This window comes from Vicugna pacos, chromosome X, assembly GCF_048564905.1.
Source record: "Vicugna pacos chromosome X, VicPac4, whole genome shotgun sequence".
Lineage (NCBI taxonomy): Eukaryota > Metazoa > Chordata > Mammalia > Artiodactyla > Camelidae > Vicugna > Vicugna pacos.
This window is the reverse complement of record NC_133023.1, coordinates 31326089-31343077: the sequence shown is the minus strand read 5'-3', so window position 1 is coordinate 31343077 and position 16989 is coordinate 31326089. Positions and strand designations below refer to the sequence as shown.

At 42.6% G+C, this 16989-nt stretch overlaps 1 protein-coding gene and 1 non-coding gene across 2 annotated transcripts in view; one reads left to right on the top strand and one right to left on the bottom strand.

Moving 5' to 3' along the window:
• ATP6AP2 (ATPase H+ transporting accessory protein 2) overlaps positions 1–16989 on the bottom strand; it is a 113087-nt gene that overhangs the window by 23605 nt on the left and 72493 nt on the right. The gene's annotated exons all lie outside the window — the stretch shown is intronic.
• Positions 6449–6521, top strand: TRNAV-GAC (transfer RNA valine (anticodon GAC)). Its single transcript has one exon. It is a non-coding gene; the product is annotated as a tRNA-Val (tRNA).

The window sequence follows — 16989 nt, the reverse complement described above, 5'->3', positions numbered from 1 at the left end:
CAGTTTAGGGACTGGAACCTGGATTTTCTCACTCAATTTTAGAGAACTGTTGACTCTTGAATTTGCATTCTTTCAGAGGAGAATTTGCAGAAATGTGACTTTAAAGAAATCTGAAGCAGGAAGGGATATTTTTTCACTAGGAATGTGAAATTGTTAGATTCCCAAAACTGTCTAAAGCAGCTAACTTCAAAACATCAACTCTAAAATGACTGGCTTGAAAAAAATAAGTATCGATAAGAATGCAATCTTTTTTTAAAAAAATTTCATTTCATTTTCAAGCATGATGGAGTCATTTCTCCTCACAGCAACTAACATTTTATTCTTTGTCCATCTTGCTGCATATCCTAGAACAGGTTCTAGACCAAAGGCCCTGAAAAAATTGGTCTAAAAAAAAAAAACCTTATTTAGTGGCATAATCAGCTAAAAGTGGGGCAGAGCTCCTGCAATTTCATCCAGCCTAAGAAACGGAAAGAGATGAATTTTTCTGTTCTTGAAAGAGTTCTAGGACATTCTTATTTCTTTTAATTGGAAGCAGACCAAAAATATTATAGACTGGAACATAAATAAATCCTGCCTCTTTCCCCCCACCCCTCCTAAGGAAAACCTCAAAATCTCACAATCTTTCATACTCTGTCTTAAGAAATAACATCCTTTTTCGAGCGAGGGGTGAATAGCTTATCCTTTAAATCTAAGACTCCTTTTCATCTGAGGTCTTAAAGGAGCATTGCTCCTGCTTATATCCTTGGAATTCAGCAGGATAAACACTGTAGGAAGCCTTGCTTCATAGATCGAGAGATTGAAAGCTGGGGGAGGGCATATGTACTCAAGGTCACATTCTGAATCATCAGCAGTTCTGCTTTTATGAACACAGCCCTTCTGATTCAATCTTTAGCACTCAGTAAACAACCAGGGATGTGCTGTTAACTTTTCCACTGAAGCATTTAGAGGTGGATGTGTGTGTGGCAGGATAATATTTGAAGTAATGATCCATGCATTAGCCTAAAAGAAGCCTCCTCCCCCACTCTCACCACACCTCTCCTCCCAGGCCAAATAGCCCGGGACTCCAGCCATGCATTGCCCTGAGGGAAAGAGAAGAACCAGAAAACAAAAATGTTAAATCTCTGGCTCCTGAGTTCCAAAAGGACAGGTTCCAAATCTTCAGATAGAAGTTTTGAAAGAATACATAATACAGTTTGCTACACTGCCCTCTCCACCAGCTATTAATTCCAGCAGGAAGTTCTGAGTGGTCCAGAGAGACCACGGTGAGATGGCCAGGTCCCTGTGCATCAGCCATCAGGGAGACTTGTGGCGGCCAAGATCATGCCATGCCCCCAGACCATGCAGCCTGCACTCAATTCAAATTAAGAATTTCTTTTCAAAAGACCCCATATACAGAATGGAAGAGTGAGAGGGAGGGAAGGAATCTGACAAATACCACATCAGCCAGGTGATCAAGGTCAACATCAACAGTGACAAACCACGTTGAGAGTGGTTTGATATGATGGGATGAAAATAGCACTTGACCTCTGTGGCCTTCCTCCCCAAATCCATAATCCCAGTCTAATCATGAGAAAAATATCACAAATCCCAAGGGAGGGACATCCTACAAAATATCTGACCAGTGCCCCTCAAAACTGTCAAGATCATCAAAAACAAGGAAAGTCTGAGAAACTGTCACAGCAAAGAGGGGCCTCAGGAGACATGACAACTGAATGTAATGGGGGATCTTGGATGGGGTCCTGCAACAGGAAAAGGAAACCTGAATAAAGTATAGATTCTAGTCAATAATAATGGATCCATATATTTTGGTTCCTTCATTGTGACAAATGTACCATACTAATGAAAGATGTTAGTAATAAGGAAAACTGAGTGTGAGGTAATGGGAACTCCCTGTACGATGCTCTCAATTTTTCTGTAAATCTAAAATTGTCCTAAAAAATAAAGTCAATTAAAAAAAAAACCATAAAGTGAAAAATACAAGCCACAAAATAGGAAAAGATAAGTTGTATCCAGAATGTGGAAATCGTTCCTACAAATAACTAAGACAAAGACAACCTGATAGAAAAATGGGCAACCAACCTGAATAGGTACTTTACAGAAGAGGAAATACTACAGCCTAGCAACTAGAGAAAAAGATGCTCAACTTTGTTAGCATTAGTAGTTAGGGAAATGCAAATTTGAAACCATGAGATGCCACAACACACCACTAGATTGGCAAAAATTTAAAAGTCTGACCATGCCAAGTGTAGGCAAGCACGTGATCAACTGAAACTCTCGAAACATATTGACGGGAGTATGAATTGGTTCGATGATCTTTTTCTTTTAAAAACATTGGCCTAATCTATTAACGCTGAAGATATACAGACCCTATAATCCGGCACTTCCATTCCTTGGAAGAAACACTACAGGAATATGCACTTACATGTGCCACGATGCACGTACAAGAATGTTCATAACAGCACTGTTTATAATAGCCAAAGACTGGAAGCAACTTAAATATCCATTAACGGTGGACTGGATGATAAATTGTGGTATATTTTGTACAATGAAATACTATACCACAATGAAAATGAATAAATGTAAATAAGTACTGTTCATTATATTTACATTGTATCATATTATATATAAATAAGAAATGAACAGTATAATTTCATTATATAAAATTCAAAAACAGGCAAAAAGGAAGTATACTGATTAGGGATGCAGCAGTAGGAAGTCAAAATATAAAGAAAAGCAAGGAAATGTTTACCAAAAAATGCCATAAAAGTCACCTGCAGGATAGTAGGGAGGGAGCTGTGTCTAAAAGGGACGTGCAGAAGGATTTGGGGGTGCTGGTCATTTCTTAATGACTTAGGTGGTGGTTGTTACACTAGTGTTCATTTCATAATTATCCATATTTTGAACATTGATGTTGTATATTTCTTTGTGTGTTATATTTTACAATTAAAAAAGGTTTAAGAAAATCTAAGTTGTGTTTTTGAATCCTGAGAAGGTGAACCTCCCTTTGACTTGGTAGGAATTATTTGTATGTAATTTCAACTTATGTTTGGAGAATCTTGAGTTTACAGAACACGTCCTCAGTGAGGGAGGAAGTTTCCAAAGAAAGGCCAGAGTCGTGGTTGCCTTGTTAACACTTCTCTTCCAAGAGATCTTAGAGATGGTGTCTACCATGGGAATTCACCACAGGGCAGAATCCAGGCTTCAGCCTTCTAGCCTGAGAACCCTAGTTCCGTCAGTGTCCCTGAGAGAATCTGACTCTGTGACATTGGCCCAAAACAAAAAACTCTTAATGTTGCAAGTAGCATTTTGACATATGTAAGTATGTGGTAGTCTGCATATTCATGTGTATCCTCTCCAAAAATGGAAGTAACACAAGCATCCTAGTTACTCAAAATCAACTTGATGAGTATGCAATCAGAGAAATTTTTAATGCATGTGGCTCTATTGAACCCATCTCCACAGCTTGAATACAGCCACTGGGCAGACTGGATATTTGTGTCAGACTGACAAGGCACTGTAATAAGCCCCTTTTTGGGGGTGACTGCACAGACCACACCTCTCCATTCTTGAGCGCTTCCCAGCCCCTTCCATGGTCTCCACCATATTTGTTTTCCTGATTAAACTTTGAGACAGATGGCAATCTTATTTCCAAGTTTTAGCGGGCATTTCATCTTACTGAGCCACTGGCTGCTGATTTCAGTGACTTTGGGTTCTCTCCAACCCTGCCCCGCTAAAAACCTAATCAAAAGGACTGTGTCCTCTGAATCTATGGGAGAAGTCAGAATATTCGTTATCTGAGGGTAAGGGAGAGGGAGATAGACTGAGAAGGGGCACAAGGGAACTTTCTGGGGTGATGGAAATGTTCTGTATCTTGATCTGGACGGTGGTTACATGGGGGATATATATAGATGAAAACACAAGCCATTCACTTAAGACTTGTGCATTTTACCATATGCAAATTACACCTAAAATATTTTAAAAGTAGAGTATTCTCAGATTGCACCTAGTGGATAGGCATATTCAAACTAACATAAACAGAAGTGGTTGCATTTGTTCATTCACTCATTCGTTCCTATATTCAATGTTGTGTGTTTACAATGTGCTCCGTGAACACTGGGCCTGCTAACTTGGAGCTGAGCCTTGCATCAGTAAGCTGAGAATTTACGTCCCATTTGAAGGGGAAAAGGGGAAAAGCTCCTTTTCATAATTCATCTCCCAGTTAACAGGCCCAGTGTTCACAGGGCACGTTGTGAACACTCAGCATTGGATATATGAGTGAATGAAAAGTGAACAAATTAACAAATGATGGTTTCTCTTCATACACAAATGAAATGAAGGGAATCTTCTGCTAGTGAAGTGATCACAGCAGGTTCAATTTCCAGATAATCACAAAGGCAAGACCATACTTCAGCCACAACTGTTTACAAGGCAGTTTCTGAAGCTGATGGGAGCTGGTTGGGATGCTTGGTGGCCTCATCAGGCCCTTTGTCCTCTATTTCCCCCATCAACTCCCCTTCTGTCTTTTCTGCCATCCTCATTCGGCATCGTACCCATGGACAACCTCTCACTCTTTCTCTCTTTTTTTAAAAGCATAGTTTGTTATTATGTTTATTGAATAAATATTTTTGAGCCCTTATAAAGTGACAGAATGCTTTTGGTGTTTGTTTGGGTTGGTGGTGATTAGGTTGATTTATTTTTAACGGAGGTAGTGGGGATTGAACCCAGGACCTCCGTGCATGCTAAGCACACATTCTACCACTGAGCTACACCCTCCCCCACCTCACTCTTTCTCTTAACCACAGCCTGATTCCCTTTGCTCTCAGGTCTTCTCTTGGAACAACTGGTCAAAACCCGGATCCAGAGACCATATGGCTGCTCACCTTTTCCTGTAACGACCTGCTGACTGCTGCTTTAGAAATTTCCCTACCACTGGGGATTGGCTCCCAGCTGGGGGCCTCAAACCTGCCCGACCATCCTTTCTTCTGACCCAATCACTGCCTCCTCTCTTCCTCCCCACCCCCACAGCTATTTAAACCTTCCAGCAAAAGTCTTCCAGCCCCTGTCTACCCCCGCCCGCGCCCTTGGGGAGACCACACTCCTAGCTCTAGCCAGCTGCTGGGCATCCATCCTGCTGACCATAAAGGGGAGGAGCGCGCATTGGTCATTACGATCCATTATCAGCATCAGGAAACCAGCTGTGCTCCCTCTTCTCCCACCACCTCTGGCAGCTACTTCCCCTTCTTTATGAATGCGGTGACTTATGAATGAAAAATCTCCAGGCTCAGATACCCTCCCTCAACCTTGGGAGGGCGACACCAGGACCGCCGCCTCCCCAGTCCCGTCCCTCCCCCCCCCCCCCCCCCCCCCCCGCACACAGCAACCTGCGAGGGTCCTTGTGCTGACCGGTTCTCGGTCGTTAATGAGATTAGTGAGAGCTGAGAGGGGAGCCTACCAGCCTGGCTTGGCACTGTCACTGCGCTCAGGCGTGGTCCCCGCCCACGGCTTGCGTGTCCTGGGTTCCGATGCGCGCTCAGCGTGTTACCCAGGGTCGCGAAGAGAAGGGCAGATCAGACTGAACCCCGGCGTTCAGACTCCTGGTCTGGCCTTTGCTCCCTTTTGTGCACTGTCAGACTGGTGCCCGGTTCAGACTTCCGGTTGCAGATTGTTTCCTTGTTTGAGTACACTTTTTTTTTTTTCACTTTTAATTTTAGAAGAGTTTGAGGTGTATAGAAAAGTTGCCAAAATAGTACAGAGTTCCCACCTACCCCACACCCAGTGTCCCCTATCATTAACATTTTCTGTTAGTTTAGTATATTTGTCCAAACTAAGGAACCAATATTACTACATTACGATTAACTGAAGTCCATGCTTTACTTAGAGTCCCTCAGTTTTGACCTATACAAACAGGAGTTTTGATTCATTTCCTTCCATCCTCCTCTCGTGAATTTGCCTGCGCAGAAGCATAAATGTTCTCGGCCGGAATCCCCCACCCCACGCCTCCACTCCTGCGCAGCCGCAGTGCCCTCCCCCTCAACCAGCAGCTAAAGCCTGCAGCCTGGGAGCCCCAGGGAGTTCTGACCTGCACTTGTCTCTGGAGCTATCGCGGAGTCTCCTGCAACATCGCATTCTTCCCTCTCGACTCATGTTTGTTTGTATCAAATTTTACCAAACTGGAACGGTTCCATACGCATCTGGCAAGATCAGAAACAATTTGTTTGCAAGTGACCCGTTTGCTCACCTTAAGACCTTAATAAAAACAGGGGGTCTTTGTTGGCAGAATCTAAGGGTATATAGCAACAGTTTTGGATAAAGAGTTCGTATTATCCAACTGCCTGTGTGACCTCAGACAAGTGATTTTACCTTTCAGGGCTCAGTTTCCTCATCTGTAAATGTGGATATTCGTGGTGTCAACCCCACAAATCGTGTGAGGATTAAAGTTAGTATGGAGGGAGGGTATAGCTCAGTGGTAGAGTGCACGCTTGACAGGCACGAGGTCCTGGGTTCAATCCCCAGTACCTCCATCAAAACATAAAGTTACTATGCATACAGTACTTAGAACAGTGCTTGGCATAGTGAGCGTTCAGTCATCCATAGCCATCATAATAAAGGTGGTGACAGATGATGATGGTTTACGAGGGTGTCTCAAGGAAGAACCAAGGAAGAGCACCAGGAACAAAACAGAAAAATAGGAAACGAGGTTCCTCCTCCCATCCTCCTTTAAGGTTACAGAGTCTCTTTCTTGCTTTTCTCTTGAGTGTTTGAGTCCTTCTTCTGCAGGCTGGGACACAGGGCAGAACCTGACACTGAAGTTCCTAGTGCCCCCAAAGCTAGGAGACTCAATATTGGTGTTCAAGTTCCAAATTTCTGGAAGAGAGAAGCAGAGAAGTCCCGCTGGGGTCAGCCAGCCTCCAGGGGTCCCATCACTGTTGGTATGTGTAGGGGTGTGTGGAGCCAACAGATTCCTAGGGCTTCCCCTCCCGGACCAATGAAGTGGCAGATTTTTTCAGCAGGGGGTGTAGTAGTTACGAATTGCTGCACCACAAATCACCCCCAAACTTAGTGGCTTCCAATCATAATTTTTTTTATCATCTCTTAGGGGTTCTCTGCATCAGGAATTTGGGAGCAGCTCAGCTGGGTGGTGTCCTGGCTTGGGATCTCTCATGCTGTTGCTGCTAGTGGCTGGAGGTGTCATCTGGCAGGCTTCTGCACTCACGTGTCTGACACCTGGACTGGGAAGACTCAGACAAGTAGGGAGCTGGAGCTGGAACAGCTGGGCACACTGGGTATCTTCCTCTCTCTATATTTCTTTTTTTTAAACTTTACTTTTTATTATTTGTTTTTAATGGAGGTAGTGGGGATTGAACTCAAGACCTCATGCACGCTAAGCACGTGCTCTACCACTGAGCTACACCCTCCCCCTCCCCCTACCCATTTCCCCATGGTCTCTCCACATGGTCATTTCAGCATGGTGGCTTCAGGGTAACCAGCTGTCTTACATGATGCCTCAGGACTCCAAAGGCCCAAGTGTTTGTCCCAAGAGGGAGAGAAAACCAGGTGGAAGCCATCTTGAATTTTATAACCTGGCCTCCAAAGGTCACTGAGCGTCAGTCATTTCCTTGCTCACTTGCTCATCACCTCCTTTGCTCCGTCAAGGCAGACAGAAAAGTCTGCCCAGGTTCCAAGGGAGGGAACACAGACGGCCTCCAGCGCCTGTCAATGGAGGCCTGTCAAAGTCACATCGGAAGAAGAGCCTGCGGGGTGGGATATTTATTGGCGTGGCCATCTTTGGAAAATACAGTCTCCCACCGGGGAGTTGCACACAGATGAGGAAACAACGGTTGCCGTAGTGATACTATCTAATGTCTTTTACCCAAGAATATATTATAAACATTTGACCCAAGAATATATTAAAACTTTCTACACGTAATTATTCTTCTGCCACATCCTTTTATAAAAAGTGTTCATTTGAAAAAATCCACGTTATCAAAGTAATACAAACTCACAAAAATTCAAAATACAGAAATGCAGCAAGAACAAAGGGGAAGGTTCCCTCTTCTCTTCCCGCTAATCATACTCTCTATGGGTGACAATAAATTCCATATCTGTCTAGACTTTCCTCTATACTTATTTAATCATGTACATGATTTTACTTTTTTTATAAATATTAAAATCACATCATATAATCCCACTTACTTTACTTTACAATGGTTCAGCTATCTTGCCATGGCAGGAAGTGGAGCTGTGTCAAACTCCTTTTAACTGGTGCGTAGTATTCTGTTGTCTGAGTTATGATGTTTGTAATTTACTTTAAAGACAGGCAGTGTGTTATAAAGTGCTTTATTTAGTTTAAGGTGTGCTTTCAGGGCCAGTTGATCGCTCTTTACAGGACCTCACACTCTAGGAGTGGATAGCCACCTGCTTCACCTTCTTTTACTTCCCATCAACACTAGATTTTGCTTATTAGCATAATGAGTGTCCAAGTGAACCTACACAATGGATATTCCCAATGGGCTCTTCCTGTTGAATTGAGACTTATTCAAGGTGTATGGATTGGCTGAATGATTTGAGAGACACTCCCGGAATTTGCACAGACAGGGCGGTTGAATCTAGACAGGCACGTAGCCTAGGCTTAATGGCACCTACGGCTAGATCTCTAAGGGGGCCTTTGTCCTGCCATGAATTTGGATATTCTGGTTGCCTGATGCCGCCCCCAAGGCTAACAGAATCCTGCTTCTAGAAGACTGTACCCTTCGCCTTAAATGAACTTCGCATGCAAGGACTAAGGTGGGACTCCTCTGGGTACACAGAAGAGGCTGTGCCACTGTTGCTTTGGCCTGTTCATACCTGGCTGATTTGGGCCTGGGACCCACTCTTGTTCCAACCTGGTGGTTTTCCAAACCTGTTTCAACAGACATTGAAAATGCTTCCAAAGTTTTGCCTTTACATTAAACGCTGCACTGCCATCCATTTCACAAAATGTCTGCATAAAATTTTTAATATAACAATTGTATTATATTTCATTGAGGGGATGCACCCGAATTTATTGTTCTAATCCCTGATTTTTGTGCCTTAGGTTTTGGTGGAATCCACATCTGAACCCAGGTCTGGTTGACGGAAGCCCAAGTCTTTGCTAATACTTCTAGACAGAATTTTCTGGAAGGTGGAACCTGGGAGTGAAGTGCCAAGGAGTTAATAATGGTGGATTGGCTGTTGCTCTTTTCCCAGGTCCTATTTGGGGATCCCATCCCAGACCTCAACTGACCCTTCACCTCTCTGGGTCAGCTTAAAGGGATTCCCCACCCTTGGTACAGGGATGATATTCTGAACAAACGTAAGAAATCCTGTCGTTACAGATCAAATTTTCAAACCCAGGAAGGTGCAAAGCTGAGACTGTCAGTATTTGGAGTTAAATATAACCTCATGCACTGAGCAATATATTTAACGTCCTAATTAATAATTCAGAGCCTCAAGTGCAACGTGGAAGGACATTATGTCTGCCCCACCTGTTTGTGGGGAAATCTGCTACCTTAACTGCATTACGCTCACCATTCACCCACCAACCAAAAAGCAAACCAGAGACATTTGCCAAGAAGTGGCAAGCACATATTAGTGACAAAGGGCAGGGACAGAATTATTCTAATTTACCAGTGATAACTACTGAATAGGGAAGAACTTCTTTAAATTCTATTCTCTGAGACAATGGGATTTGATGTGGATTTTTGCCTTCATTATAGTGTTTTATAGTCTGTTTTCCTAAGAACTGGGTCAGATTTTGCATTATCCTGTAATTTATTTTAAAGTGCCTGGCATTTACTTTCTTGAGCAAGCTGTGTATATAACTCCATGTTAATACAATACTGGAGTTTTTAAGTTAAAGGAGTTTTTTTGGGGGGGTTGGTAAGTCGGTTTATTTATTTTATTATTATTTTTTTAATGGAGGTACTGGGGATTGAACCCAGGACCTTGTACAAGCTAAGCACGTGCTCTACCACTGAGCTACACCCTCCCCCCTTTTTAAAATTGAAATAACAAATCTCCCTCCTCCATACCGTATGTTCTATACGTAGTTCAATGTAACTTCATTTTTCCTAAACGAATTCATCTATGAACTCCCCTCCTGAAGATTCAGCCCTCCCACTCCACACACCTCCTCTCCCCAGCTCGGCCCCCGAGGCAGCCAAAAGTAAGTTCTATCTTTTCTGATCCTCTGGAGTAGTTAATCATTCTTTATGTTATACAGCAGGGTGCCTCCTTAGTTGGAATTCTAATTTCTTTCTAGGTAAGAAACGTTGCTCGTTAAAAGCTGTCTGGGTCCTGTTTATAAGTTTATTCAGTACAGTTTTGTTTGTAATTAAAGATTGCAAACAGCCTAAAAGTCTACCAATAGAAGACTCTCAACTAAATAACTTATAGTACATGTCTACTTTGGAATACTCTGCAGCTATAATAAGAGCAGAAAGCCCTATATGTGCACCAGAAATTAACACAACACTGTAAATCAACTATACTTCCATCGAAAAAAAAAAAAGAAAAAAGAAAGAAAGCCCTATGGCTAGGCTGTGAAGATATCTTCTTAAGTGAAAAAAATCAAGGAGTGAAACACTGTGTATTGTATCCTATCATTCATGTAAAAAGGAGGGGAATCTCTCTCTTTATATATATCTACCTATAGATAGAGCCATTAAAGGAACAATGCAGTAATTAACACCAAAATGGTGGAAGACTGAACTCCCAGTATGCCTTGAGGCTCAAGATGGTAGGAGATTTGACTTCTGGTAGACCCGGAGCTTCATTGTAACATATCAGCATGATAAATAACATGCCCACAGGCGCCATGACAGTTCCAAGGCTGACCACAAAAGGTCAGAGAGTGGGTGGTGGCCCAATGCCTGGGAATCTTAGCCCCTTCCCCAGGGTAGTTGGAATGGTCCCACTTGTTGGCATGTGAAGTTACTGAGCCCATAAAAACTAGCAACACCGTGCCTCGTGGCCGCCTCTCTCACTCCCTCATCTCCAGAGATGGCCCGCACTCTGTCTATGGAGTGTATACCTACTTTTACTTTAACCTGAGCACCCAACCCCCACACCCCGTGGCCTTTCTCTCGCCTCCTGAAACAGCCTACACTCTATGAAGTATGTATCTATTTTTACTCAACTGAGGCTCACTCTTGAATTCTTTTCTGCGTGAAGCCAAGGACCCACACTTGGCGGGGCGCGTCCCAGGGGCTCAACTGAGACCTGGAACACGGCCCTCCTCTCACCCCACGTTCATTCTTCCTGCATCAGATACATATATATATGGGGGGGGGGGGAGAGAGGGAGAGAGAGAGAGATTGGCTTGTATATTTCTGAAGGAAACACAAGAAAACTGATAAAACTGGTTGCTATTTGGGGAGAGGGTCTGGGTGGCGGAGAACAGGGGTAGAAGGGAGACTTTCTCTCACATATCCTTTGATATCTTTTGAATTTTGAACTATGCAAATATATGACCTGCTTGAAAAAGAATTGAACACAATGAAAATTAAAAACAAACAAAACGAAGGCAAAACAACAAAGGATGTGTAGGAGGAGGCAGCAGGTCATCTTGGTGTTGACCTTGGTTCTAAGGGGTCCTTGAGCCACTTCTACTAGCTATGTAGATGCCCAGTGACAGACAGCCCAGGGGACGGATATGACAGGACCTTTCTTTGTGGCTGGATGTGGCCTGCCTCTCTCAGAAGGCCTTGGTATGCACAGACTATCCCAGGGTAAATTTGTGTGGCGATCAAGAGATTCCTGAGATTACAGGGAATACAGGGAACTGGCTTGAATCCCTCACTTTTGTGGAATCTCCCTTCTCTGATGGGTTGTTCTGAGGGGGAGGTAATTAGGTCTATTTATTTTTTTAGTGGAGGTACATGGGGATTGAACCCAGGACGTTGTGCATGCTAAGCAGGCACTTTACCACTGAGCTATTTCCCTACTCCCTCCTTCTCTGATGGGTTGAAATGGTCCTGGGGGCAGAGGATGGGCTGCTGGCTGGGGAGGGGACCCAGGGACCCTTGGGGAAATACACCAAAAAGGAGGAAGCTTGAGTAGGCTCAAGCCCGCAGCACTGACACTGTTGGGGAAGGTGGATTCTGGCTGGGGTGGGGCTGGGGCTGCAGGCCCCCAGGTGTGTTGTGGAAACAAGGGCTGAGTGTTTCATGGACAAGTGAAGAAACTTACACTGGGCTCCAGCTCTTGGCACCTTATCTTAGGGCTCCCCAGAGGGAGGGGGTCGGCCTTCCTTGAAGAGCCACCGAAGCCTGGATGGGAGCTGGACTAGCAATGAATTAGGTGGTTGGACTGAATCAGACCACTGCTTTTCACCAGCAAGACTCAGGGGCAGCCACGGCAGCAAAAAACCACGGTGTCTGTTGGGGGACTGCTCAGATTTCTCTCGTTCTTTCTCCTCCATGTGCTAGGAAGCAGAGTTGGGATGGAATTGGATAATTCACCAGGATAGGGGCAGAGAAACTGGGCTTTTTGTCCACCTGAGGATGAATAAACACTTGAGCAGTTACTTTGAATAGATAAGTGACTTGAAGGAGAGCAGAATTTGCCACCCCAAAATATGTCTCTTTGGCAGAAAAGTTATTTTAGGCTGATGATTTTTAAGAAACAGCAGTCATAGGAAAAACTGAAAACAGAGTAGAAGTTACCTTTTTGTAAGAGATATTTCTAAGGGAAATCTCCAGGTATCAGGGTGTCTCCCTCTCTGTACCAGGAAGAGAAGGATGACTAAATCTTTAGAAACTCTTATCAAAGAAGGTGACGACCTAAATCTGGGTAACAACCTTAACTTTGTTTACTGTGTTTTTCCTGATAACCTCCCATAACTGACTGCTCACCCCCCCGGACCTTCCTCCCCATCGTCCTTTTTCTTTAGCAGGAAATGGTATATAAGGTGGAGGCTTTGGCCATTTCGAGGAGTTCCTCCATTTTCCTGGGTCTCTCTCATATATACAGGAGGTATACATGTGACTAAACTTCTGTTTTTCGCCTGTTAACCTACCTTTTATTACAGGGGGTCTCAGCCAAGAACCCAGAAGGAAAAATGATTTTTCTCCCCTACAGATTGAATGATATTAAGGTATCATCATTAATTATTTGGGGGCAATATTGGTATTGTGGTTATGTTTACAAGGATTCTTTCTCTTTAAAAGATACATACTGAAGGATTTGTGGATAAAGGAGTATGATGGCTGGGATTCACTGCAAAAAATTCGGTAGGGAGGAGGTGGGGGAAGGAAAAAGTGGGTGGGGTATAGATGGAGCAAGATTGGCCATAAGTGGATACAAATTATGCTGGGCGATGGGTACTTGGGATACTCAGGATGCTACTCTTTCTCCTTTTGTGTAAGTTTGAAAGTGTTAAACGTTAAAAAAAATTGTTAAAAAAAACGGGGGGAGGGTAGAGCTCAATGATAGAGCGTGTGCTTAGCATGCATGAGGTCCTGGGTTCAATCACCAGTATCTCCATTAAAAATGAATAAATAAATAAACAAACCTAATTACCTCCCCTCCAAAACACACACACACACACACACACACACACACACCCACCCCCAAGAGCCACGGGAACTTATTTAACCCCAAACTGGTAAGACCTGTCCTACCAAGTTTGCAGCTATGCCATTTGTTCCTGGGCTAGGTTGGTCTCTTTGATCTCTGTGGCAACTCCCTGAAGTGAAGAGCTTGTTTAAACAACTCTCCCGCTCAGCGCTGGAGTTTCTCACTGGGCACATGGAGGCAGCAGAGGATAGAGGTTTAAAGGAAGAATCCTGGGCACACACCCTGAGCTCCCATCTGGGCACCACTACTTAGCAACTGGGCAAGTTACTTAACTTCTCTCTGCGTCAGTTTCCTCATCTGTGCAACAGGAATAAAGAAAATAATACCCCACAAAGGCTGTTAAAAGGATAAGATGCTCTCCAGAGTTTTAGCATAATACCTGATATATAAAAAGCCTCCAAAATGTTGATTATTATTAATATTAGGCATTCAAAGAGTAGTTATTGAATATGAATGCCTGGATGAATAAAGGCATGTGAGAGACGGTATTATTACAAAATCTATAATTTTATAATCTGTCTTATTTTTAAAAACATTTTTGAATAGCACAGGGAACTATAGTCAATATCTTGTAATGACATATAATGGAAAAGAATCTGAAAAAGAATATATATATGTATGTATAACTGAGTCACTTTGCTGTTCACCTGAAACTAACACAACATTGTAAATCAACTATACTTTAATTCAAAAATTTTTAAACATATTTGCTGTTTTTTAATGTCCTTAGTTTTCAAAGAAAATTTTGAAATTAGTTACAATTTGCCATTCTTTTTTGTCATTTAACTTATATTTATTTGGGGGCCTTATTGGCAATAACTGAGCATCCAGAAGAATTCATTGTAAAAATGTATTATCTAAAAAAAAAAAAGTATTATCTAGCATATACTTTTCGGTATTCTATAGTTTCAAACTTCAAGGATTTCTTAATAAGAAATGTGAAGTTTATACATTCGGCTAATTTATTGTAGAGAAGATTAGATATTTGTTAAACATGAAATGGAGATATATTTCTCCTATGCTTTGTTAATCAAAAAAATTAATTCAGTGAAGACTCAACCCTGGGAGGGAGGGGGAGAGGGAACGTTGCTCCATCAATGGATATAAAGCTTCAGTGACGCAAGACGAAGGAGTTCTAGAGATCTGCTGTACACCCGTGTGCCGGTAGATAACAATACTGTATTGTGCACTTAAAAGTTTAAGAGGGTATAGCTCATGTTAAGTGTTCCCACAATTAAAAAAAAAGAGACTCAACTTTAAAGCTTCCACGCAGAAGTCTGTTCATTCTTAAGTTTTTCTGTACGCAGTAAGCATCAAAAAAGGTGTTGAGCTAATGAAAGTACTTTCACAAACATAAGGTTTCATCGTCTTGGCCAAAATGTTGCATCTAGAGAAATGTACAACCTCACAGAGGGTAGAGTCACATGGGATCTTATCCCTTTGGAAAGACCAGGAGAGTAGCCCTACTCTGACCTTTGTGCTAGAAAACTAGCCTTCAAAATAAGGCAGTGGTTTTCAGTGACCTGTTGCTGTCTATTAGATCATCTTCAAATCTTAGTGACTTAGAATAAGAACAATCATTTTAATAATATCCCTCGGGGTTCTGGGGGATAAAAGGGCTCAGCAAAAGTGGTGAATAAGAAGGTTTGACAGTGCAAGCATGACTATAGAGGGGCGACATTTTAGAATGAGGGCAGAGTTGGCCACCAAAGTGACATGGAAGCCTGGGAGATGCTGGAAAGCCAAGGTTACGAGGAAAAGCCATGTCTGTTCTGGAGATGGGAACAGAAACAGCCACCCACCCATGTTTTTTATATTCTATAGACACATTAGGCTGGTGTGCTGTGGTGTGGTTTTAAAACAGGTTTGCAAATTCTTTGACACATCAAGTGATGGAATCTAACGCCTATCTCTTTGAACTTGTGCTGGCCTTAGAGATTTGATTCTTAATGAATAGAATTTGGCAGAAGTGATGCTGCGTGACTTTCGAGGCTGGATTACAACATGCTATATGACTTCTGCCTAACTCTATCCCTTTCGGAACGCATGTCTTTAGAGTCCTGAGCCCCTATATAGGAAGTCCGATTACCCTGAAGCCACCATGCAGAGAGACCACACAGGGATGGAGTGCTGCCTGAGGAGCCCACGCATCCCAGCTGCCAGTTACACTAAGTCTTCCCAGCTCAGGTATTAGGCATGTAAGTGAAGGAGCCTTCAAGATGTCCCCAGCCTCAACATTTAATAGACATATATAAAGCATTGCATCCAATACATATTCAATTGAAACCCTTGTGGAGAATTCATAAAAATTAACCAAGACTTGGCCTTCAAAGAAAATCTGAATATATTCCCCAAAAGTATCATATAAGCCATATTATCTGACCATAATACAATAAAATTAGAAAGTAACAATAACAAACACCCCAAATAACTCTATCCTTTTGGAGATTTGAAAATATCCTTTCCCTCACATAAATCAACAAAAACAAGCAAATGTTTTATCCAGGAAGGGGAAGATGCAAGATTATTTTAATGATAACCAAAGAGGAATCCTTAAAACAAGAAGAGGAGTTACTAAAACATGGATTGAATAAAAAACTTTCTGAAAAAACATAAGGAGAATGTATTATTTAAACACTCTATGATGACTGGTTACTTTGGAGGCTCAGTAACTCAGCTTCTTTCCACATTTCTATTCTGCCATCCTCAGTTGTCAATGCCTCCCCTCAAGCTCACAAAATGGCTGCATCAGCTCCAAGCATCACATGCTCACACAACATTCCAAGGCCAGAAGGGAAGAGTCATATCTCTTTCCCTGCGCTCCTCTTTGAAAGGAAAACCTTCCTTAAAGCCTCCCAGCAGACTTCTCCATCTAAATCTTTGGTCAAAATTGCATCACACTTCCTTTCCTGAACCAGTCACTGGCAAGAGGAATGGAATTACTTCTATTGGCTTTGATTTGTCAGGATTCACCCCCAGCTCCACCCCTGGGCTGCAGAGGGGCCCAGCTTTCCCCGAGTCACAAAGCCCTCCATGACTGAACAAAATCTGGGTTTTGTAAATAAGAGAATGGCGGGTGGGTAAGAGCCCAATTATGATAGTCATAACCTGCCCCTTGAGACAGCCACTTGCATCAAAATTTCATGTATTCTTTTTCCCTTTAAAACACTTCACCTGTCTGAATGAACAAAACTTTCTCAAATATGAATAGATTTATTAAATAACATAAATCAAACTTTTAAAGCCAGTGAAATTAAAACTTTCCTGACTGTTCTGGTACCATACATAGACAGTACAATTTCAACTTTAAATCCTAAGTCTACATCAGTTACATATTTTAAGTTAGAGTCACATGGCTGTTACTCGAATAGGCTAAATCTTCTTAAACATTAC